The sequence below is a fragment of the Mus pahari genome, chromosome 12 (assembly GCF_900095145.1).
Source record: "Mus pahari chromosome 12, PAHARI_EIJ_v1.1, whole genome shotgun sequence".
Classification (NCBI taxonomy): domain Eukaryota; kingdom Metazoa; phylum Chordata; class Mammalia; order Rodentia; family Muridae; genus Mus; species Mus pahari.
This window is the reverse complement of record NC_034601.1, coordinates 12,794,366-12,802,616: the sequence shown is the minus strand read 5'-3', so window position 1 is coordinate 12,802,616 and position 8,251 is coordinate 12,794,366. Positions and strand designations below refer to the sequence as shown.

The following is an 8,251-nucleotide window of genomic DNA, read 5'->3' as shown; positions in this document are numbered from 1 at the left end:
CAAACAAACAAACAAACAAAAAACACAAAAAAACCTGTAGGTGTGTGTGTGTTGGCTGCATGTTGTGCACCATATGAGTAGTGTCCACAGAGGTCAGAAGAAGATGGATCCCCTGGAACTAGAGCTACAAACGGTTGTGAGCTGCTATGTGTTGAACCTTGGTCCTCTGGAAGAACAGCCAGTATTCTTAATGATGTAGGCAACCCTTCAGCCTTACCTGTAATACTTTGGAACTGTGTGAAGATGAGCACTGACAACATGGCAATCAGAGATGCCAAAGGAGAATGGACAGCCAAGAGAAAGTGAGAACTGGAGCAAAAGCCCAGCTTTGCCTACTAAACTCTGACATTTCCTACATGACTCAGCTTTGTAGGTATCAAAACTATAGAGCTCAGTAAAGTGCTTGCTTTAGAACCAGAGACCCTGAGTTGGGAATCTCCATTATCTACATAAAAAAGCCAGGCTCAACAGTGCGATTACCAGTTCAAGGAGGCAGAGACAAAAAGATCCCAGGGCTTGAGGGTCACTCATTATAGCTCAACTGGCAAGCTGCAGTTCCAGAGAAACAGAAAGTGATTCAGGAAAATAAACAACATAGATCTTTGGTCTCCAGAAGTATATAAATAAATGAGGGCACCCACACAGCCATGTATACATATACTCATATACCATACCCACATACCCAAAGAAAGTAGAAAGCAACTGAAGACATCTGATGACAACTTCATACAATGCACAATAATGTGCATGCCTATGCCTGTGCATGCACACACCGTCAGAACAAAGAGTTTCTCTTAGGTTCACTCCAGTCATTCTGCATCCTCAAAAATATATTTTGACCAATCTACAGTTCATTCTCCCTCAAACAAACAAACAATACTAAAATTCCAGTTAGGGATGAGCAGTCCACAGCACTTATTCTCCACACGCTGTACTTCTTGGTATTAACCTCCATATACTGCAAAAAGAAGTTTCTTTGGTGACAGTTTAGGCTGGACTAACCCATGGATATAAGGATTAAGTATTCAGAAGGCAGACACTACCAATTTAGTAAAATGAGAATAGCAAGCTTTCCTAAGATCTTTCTAGCCACTGATTCTTGGCTAGGTCTGTAGTATACCAGGTATACAGAGTCTCTCTGTTGATGAGGCCTTAAGTGTAACCAGCTAGCTATTGGTTAACAAGATATTTGTGCTATACATACCAATGGATTCATCCTGATGGCAAGTTGTTTTTGTAGTACACAACTGGGCAAGATAGTTTAGTGCTTTTCCCCACTGGCAGCCTACCGAACACCTTGTACTATGAAGGCTGGCCTCAGAAAGAAGCTTCTACCTCAGTGCCATCTGTGAGTGAAGTGTATGGTGCCTTTCATAGGCTCTGGCATTGGAATACCAGATTCCTAGTTGGTGATGCTGGGGAGGAGCAGATGAAGGTGTGGCCTTGCTGGAGGAGGAACTATGTCACTGGAGGCAGGCTTCTGAGTGCTTAAAGACTTTCACCATTTCAAGTTCACTCTGTTTCCTGCTTAGTCTGAGATGTGAGTCTTCATTTTCCTGTTTATGAGGTGCTGCTTACTGCTAAAATTCCATGGACTCTATATCTCTCTGGAATGATAACTCAAATAAACTCTTTCCTGTGTTAGCTGCCTTGGACATGGTATTTTATCACAGCAACAGAACCATATAGGAAACAATTTTTATATGGCCTTTTCAGTTATCCAAGTTCTTTCTCCCTCCCCACTTACCTCTCCACCATCTGTTATTCATTTTCCCTTTCATAGCACCCTCTACCTTTTAAAGTAGGACCAAGTGTGCGTGTGTGTGCATATTATGCAGAAGAAGTGGCATGAAGAAGAGATGTGGGGACTTACCAACCAAGCCTGAGGGGGGAGGGGGAATCACATCTTAAGTGATCATTTTCATGTGTGTGTGTGTGTGTGTGTGTGTGTGTGTGCATGTGCGCGCATGCACACACGGCTTCAATTTTCATAGAAAACTTAATTTAGCCGGGCGTGGTGGCGAATGCCTTTAATCCTAGCACTCCGGAGGCAGAGGCAGGCAGATTTCTGAGTTCGAGGCCAGCCTGGTCTACAGAGTGAGTTCCAGGACAGCCAGGGCTATACAGAGAAACGCTGTCTCGAAAAACCAAAAAAAACCAAAACCAAAAAAAACCCAAACCCATAAAACTAACCAATACAAGATCTTTTCTTCAAATTAAATCTTAACAGAAGCCCAAGGTATGGAACAGACAAGACACCCTGTCTTGGGTATTCACTTTCAGAATCTCAAGCACTACTGAAAAATCCAAGTCTTAAGTCTACAAACTTATCCCAAGTCTGGAAAAGAACTTATAACCAGTAAAGAATACAGCTTGTTAGACAATATGACACTAAAACAAGGCCAAACTCTATTTAATAAAGAGCCTCTTCTTACAGTGGTTCTTAGTTACTTGTAGGTAGCAACATCAACCTCACCCATCTACAAATTGGTACATGCCCCACAGGACAGTATGCATGGTCAAGAACTCAGGCATCCTCAATTAAAGCTAGTTACACTGAACACTCACTATGCTGAGATATGCTGGGTAGTGGTGACACATGTCTTTGACACCAGCACTTGGGAGACAGAATCAGACAGAGTCAGATCTCTGTGAGTTTACAGGGCAAATTCCAGGACACCAGGGCTACATAAAGGAGCCCCATCTGGAAAAACCAAAAACAACAAAAAAGAGCTGATTCTGTTTTCCATAGTGGGGTGAGACATAACTTACTTCTGGCTCCTCACCTCTAAGAGCCCTACAATTCTTTCCTAAGGATTTTCTTGAGAAATCTTTAAAGTCATTTGGGTTGGATGTAATGGTACTTGGCTACAAACCCAGCATTTAGAGACTGAGGCAGGAAGAAGTATGTTGAGTTTGAATTGGCCTGGTCTATACAGACAAGATATCTCAAACAAAACAAAACAAAACAACAAACAAACAAAAAACAAACAAACAAAACAAAAAACCCTAACAGAGCATAATAAAAACCCTGCCTAAAACAAATCATTTGCCCAGTTAAGATATCAATTGTGCAGCAAAAATGCCTGGGAGACTATAACCCAATTCTTCTAACAGCATTAATTGTAAGCCTGTGGGATATTTTCAGTCAGTTCAAACTTGTTGGCTTTCAGAAAGGCTCTTCAAGACAGACAGACAGACAGACAGACGGCAGCTAAAGCATTTCTAAGATATATCTTCCCTCCAGTTAAAGTCTAGTAGGACCTTAAACAACCAAGTGAAAATTTCAAAATATAATGCCTTCCCTACTTTAAAAATAACTAAATCTCAGGTCCCTTTACCATACACATGGTTTCTCCATATTCACAGCTACCAAAAGACAAAAGGAGAGAAATGGGAATCAGCTGCCAAGTGCTGATACCACAAACACAGAGCCCAACTCCCAACACCAGAGATCTGCGGCTACTGATCAGCTGAATTGTGGCCAACTGTGTGCATGTTTTTTCCCCAGTTCATTTCCCATAAAAGACTGGATATCCCAAGGAAGCTGAGATTATATCTGACTAGGATTGTGGATACCTTCTCAGAATCCCACATCTTCTAGTACTTTAAAAGGTTTACATACATACATACATACATACATACATACATACATACATACATACATAGCCAACTCCCATTCTTTTGTCCTATCTATCCTTGTCCTAGCCAGATCTTGGGCATGCCAACCAGCTGCCATAGTTCTTCGGGTCCATCTTACCTGTTCAGTTAAATTCTCACCTTAGATCAATGCTGCAGCTTCAACTTGAGTTTCTGGACAGGGCCATTTAAAGAAAACAAATCTAATTCTATAAACTGTGACAGTAATAGTGCTCCTCAAACTTTCAGACCTCGGAGCCCCTTCAGTAACCTTTAAGATTCCCTGAAGTTATGCTGCTTGGAAAGCTGATACAGAAAAATCAAGTTCAACGACAACAAGACTGCCTCAAAACCATCTCCATGGATCTATTTTCAAAGGCAGCTAATTCAGCTCACAGCTCCAGTAAGTGCCTAAGTACTTTTCTTCAAGAACACTTTAGATGTCTCATTTTGTCACACAGAATATCCAAGACTTGTATTAAGTATGGGATAACTCTTGCTATTTTGTCAAAAGTACGCTTCCCTGCTCCTGCCAACATTTTCAAGTGTGGAATTATGGTAGTGGAAGGAACAATAAAGACTGGTGCTGGTGCCACACAAACCTGCCTGGTTTTATTTTGTTTTATGACATAGCCCTGGCTGTCAAAGTCACAGAGATCCACCTGCACTTGAGTTGGAGACTTCAAGTGCACCGCCACCACCCAATCAGACTTGTCATCTTAGTAATGGCCGTCATAATCACCAGTGCTTCAGCACCACGAAGTTGTGCCAGTCATTTCTGCCTCCAATTTCCATGTCAAACCTTTCCCTCCCACTTGCTGTTTCAATCACACCCCTCTAGTGTGGTGTGAGTGCAGGCATACACATCTGTGTACTAAGGTTGACACCAGTACTGGTGTACAACCTTGGGTGTCAGCCCTCTTTGTAGACCTGTTTAAAAGGCAGGGTCTTCTGTCCATCTCTATATACATCAGGTTAGCTGACCAACCATTCTGGGCATTTTTCCTGTCTCCACCTCCAAAGTTCAATTACAGGAGAGTGGGGATTACAGCTTTCCTGTGCTGTGACTGGTTTTACATGGTTGTAGAAATCTGAATTGAGGTCCTTTACTTTAATCAAGTACTTTACTGAGAGATCACACCAGACCTCAATTATTTTTTAAAGGGAAAAAAAAAAGATTAATTTTATTATATGTGTGTTTGCTTCTATGTATGTTTGTGTACCATGGGTGGGCTTCATACTTGTTGAGGTCACAAAAGACACCACAAAGATGCTGGGAACTGAACCCAGGTGCTCTTGCAGAATGCTAAATGTTGAGCCATCTCTCTAGCCTTCAACTACTCTTATACTGTCAGCAACACTACCATAACTGGTAGTGTTGATGACTTTTCAGTCTGTATCTTGCTAGGCACTTTTCTGTTATACATATGGACCATTCTCCATTCTCCTTATGTTTTTCTTTGTTAAATAATTAACTGTTTTATTGAAGAAATATTTGTAGCTTACATCGTGAACTTTGTAAAAAAAAAAAAAAAAAGTGTACACCTGCATGCCAGAAGAGGACATCAGATCATATTATAGAAGGTTGTAAGCCACCACATGGTTGCTGGGAACTGAACTCAAGACCTCTGAAAGAGCAAGAAGTACTCTAAACTGCAGAGTCATCTCTCTAGCCTAACAGTAAGTACCATTAAAAAAAAAAAAATGTATTTGATCACTGATTCTTTTGGAATTCATTTTCATGTATGAGGCATAATTTACACTAAATTTATTCCAAATAAAGATTCAACTACCATCTGCTGCAACCATCTCTCCTTCCCCCTCACTGATGTCATCTTGGAGAGAATTCTAAGCTAAGACTGCTTTGGGAAAAAAAAAGAAAAAACAAAACCAAAAAATAACTACAAGTATTACTGGCTAAAAAATTCAGCATTAAGAAACTTTGAACAAATATGTAAAAAATACTAAATATAACCCCCTCTATGTTTCTCTGTGTAGCCTGGCTGTAAACCAGACTAACCTCAAACTCAGAAAGCCACCTGCCTCTGATTTCTGAGTGCTGGGATCAATGGCATCTGCTACCATGACAAGCTCAATTTCATCCTTAATTAAAGCTAAACAAATTAAATACTACACCCAGCCTCAATGTTGGCAGACTGAAAAGTAAGAACAAAATAAGTTGTTGGAGCAAAATATCTAAGACAAAACGCCCAACTTTCTTCCAAAGACACTCAACCCATGTATGTTATGGTCTGTTTCCCACAGCCTTAACCAAATAACAGGTTTTGATGCCTGCTATTTTAATAAAGTGGGTTTCTTTAAAGAGGGGAAGAAGTGGTGAAAGGAGAGTAATAATTATGGACTATTTGGGATTTATTATTTTGTAAAGATGAGTACCTTTCCTTATATTTAATAGTTCCTTTATCTATTATTATCATTATTTTTACTTAAAATCTCCACTATTTCAGCTAGAAGATTGAAATCTTCAGTTCCCTGATGCCATCCACTCAGTTTACGTCATTTTCATACAAAGTGGGGCTATTAGTTCTCTGCAAGTAGGTTCTTATTGTTGATTTTCTGTCCAGGGTTGTAGCAGCCAGGATGGCTCAAGACGTTTTGTTAAATAAACAAACAACTCTGTGAGATTAAATATAACACAAATCTTCGCAGTTGTTCCTATTAACAAGAAGATTGTATTTCTGTTTGCTGTTTCTTGCACCAGATGACAGAATACTTTGTTTAACCCACTGAGTGTGACAGATTGTGGTTGGATCTTGCAGCTTCTGATGCCTTCTTCTGCAATGTTCTTGCCACCAGAAACCTAGTCTAGTCACAGAGAGCTACGGTGAACTCCACTTTGCTGGAAGCTGCGGCAGCCAGAAACCTCCCTGACTATGGAATCAGTCAATGGACTTATGAACAAATGCTTGGTTGTTTTTCCAAGGCCTAAGCTGTGAAGTGGCTTGTTTAGCAGTTAAAAACAACAAATACAACTCATGTGTGCTTTCATGTCCATTATGAGGCTAAATAAGGATGCTTATAAGGAATCCCCATAAAAGAACACTTTAATAGCTTCTGATATGGAAAGATCTTCAAAATATATGAGAGTTTTAGTCATGGGATCTTAGAATCCAGACTGTTTTATAAATGAGAGAATTGAGGCCTAGAGATGGTAAGTAGTGTTTTATGGTAGTGCTTGGCTGCAGACTAAACAAACCCAGGAAACCTGGCTGCAGAAGCACACTGGCTCCACCTGCACACCTTTCTACTTTTCCCAGTGCTGCCACCTCCCTGGCTTTTTGTTGTTTGTTCCTAGACAGTTTTCCCAGGCTTTCCTAGACTTTTCACACAGCTCAAACTGGTTTTAAATTTGATCTTCCTACCTCAGTCTTCCAAATTCTGGTATTATAGCCATGTATTTCATATAGCTCTTGATTTAATTTCCTCTTTTCTTGAGCTAGGGTTTCTGTGTAGCCCTGGCTGTTCTGGAACTCATTCTGTAAAGCAGGCTGGTTTCAAACTCACAGGGATCTGCCTGCTTAATTTCCTGGTTTTTGTTTGTTTCTTTGTTTTGTTTGTTTTATCGAGACAGGGTTTCTCTGTGTAGTTCTGGCTGTCCTGGAACTCACTCTGTAGACCAGGCTGTCCTCAAACTCAGAAACCTGCTGGTCTCTGTCCCCCAAGTGCTGGGATTAAAGGCATGCACCACCACTGCCCTGCTTGGCTTTTATCTTAACCATCAAGTTTTCTGATGTCTAAACCCCTCTAAGAGAGTAACTCTGAAAAGCAGATAAAATGCTCAATACATGAAACACACAAGCCAATCTAAATGTAATGTGTAGCAAGTAATGGCTCTTCCAGCCAAGCCTGGTGGAAGGAGAGAACCAATTCTTGCATGCTCTCTGACCTACACATATAAATAATAATAAATAAAAAAACAAGTGTTTTATTTTTTTAAAGTTAATGAATCGTGTGGGTCAAGTTCCAATTTTTAAAATTGAACAATTAAATGACCATGATTCTACATACCTAACTTTGTTATAACCACAAGATGCTAAAAGCTATTTTGGAAAACTGGACCTGGTGGTTTAGGAATATGATCCCAGAAAGTGGGAGCTGAGCAAAGAGGATCACTTTGAGTTCAAGGCCAACCTGGGCTATACAGTAAGACCTTGTTATAAACAATCCCCACCCCCAATTTTGAGATTCTTGTAATTAGGAATATTTCTTTTAGATTTCTAAGCATTATCTGTGATAACATATTGTACTGTATCAGACAGAAGGAGTTTCTGAATCTTAACTCAGGTCCATGCATGCAACCAATGGTTGTCTCAAAGATGATGCTCAAACTTTCATCTGCTGCTAGCTAAGTTCAATGTTTCTAGGCTGGGAAGATACTCTACAGCAGGTAGAGTGTTTGCCTGAACATAGTAAGGACCCGATTTCAATCCTCAGAGAGCACTAAAAGCCAGGAGCATAGCAGAACCCTGGGGCTGGCCAGGGAGACACTGTTAAAAAAAGGTGCCGGGCGTGGTGGCACACACCTTTAATCCCAGCACTCGGGAGGCAGAGGCAGGCGGATTTCTGAGTTCGAGGCCAGCCTGGTCTACAG

The 8,251-nt window shown here is 40.6% G+C and overlaps 1 protein-coding gene across 3 annotated transcripts in view; it reads right to left on the bottom strand.

The window, feature by feature from the left end:
- Positions 1–8,251, bottom strand: part of Mapk1 (mitogen-activated protein kinase 1) — a 58,981-nt gene that overhangs the window by 10,632 nt on the left and 40,098 nt on the right. The window lies entirely within an intron of this gene.